The sequence below is a fragment of the Limulus polyphemus genome, unplaced genomic scaffold, assembly GCF_000517525.1.
Source record: "Limulus polyphemus unplaced genomic scaffold, Limulus_polyphemus-2.1.2 Scaffold298, whole genome shotgun sequence".
Taxonomy (NCBI): Eukaryota; Metazoa; Arthropoda; class Merostomata; order Xiphosura; family Limulidae; genus Limulus; species Limulus polyphemus.
The window spans coordinates 206,626-207,241 of NW_013665908.1; the positions used below are offsets into that span (position 1 = coordinate 206,626).

The following is a 616-nucleotide window of genomic DNA, read 5'->3' on the forward strand; positions in this document are numbered from 1 at the left end:
CATGTAGGTTATCATGACTTGAGTTATATGTATAATTTGGAGTGGGAATAACCTTAACAGTGTCATAAAAAAAGGGATATTGGTGTAATAGTTGATTAGTCTCTTAAATCATCCAAACAATGTGCTGTTGCTAGTAGCAAAGCAAATAGTATTTTAGGTTATTATCCATAGAAATATTGAATACAAGTCTGAAGAGGTTATACTTTCATTGTACAAGTCACTGATTAGGCCACATTTGGAATATTGTGTTCAGTCTTGGGCTCCTTACCTTAGGAAAGACATTGAATTGTTGGAAATGGTTCAGAGAAGGGTTACTAGAATGGTGCCTGGGATGGAGGAGTTGTCATATGACGAGAGACTGAAATCTCTCAAATTGTTTTCTCTTGAAAAAAAGAAGAGTTAGGGGGAATCTGATTGAGGTATTTAAGATTGTAAAGGGGACTGATAGTGTTGATGTATCATCTTTTTTTATATTTAACAATGAGAATCGTAGTACTAGGGGACATAAATTTAAATTTTGGCAAGGTAGGAGTCATCTTCAGCTAAGACAATTTTATTTTTCTAACAGGGTGGTTGGCTTTTTGGGAATGGGTTGCCTTCAGATGTTGTAGAGGCA

The 616-nt window shown here is 35.4% G+C and overlaps 1 protein-coding gene across 1 annotated transcript in view; it reads left to right on the forward strand.

Annotated features, from left to right (window-relative positions):
• LOC106457157 (ras-related protein Rab-32B-like) overlaps window positions 1-616 on the forward strand; it is a 37,515-nt gene that overhangs the window by 16,685 nt on the left and 20,214 nt on the right. The gene's annotated exons all lie outside the window — the stretch shown is intronic.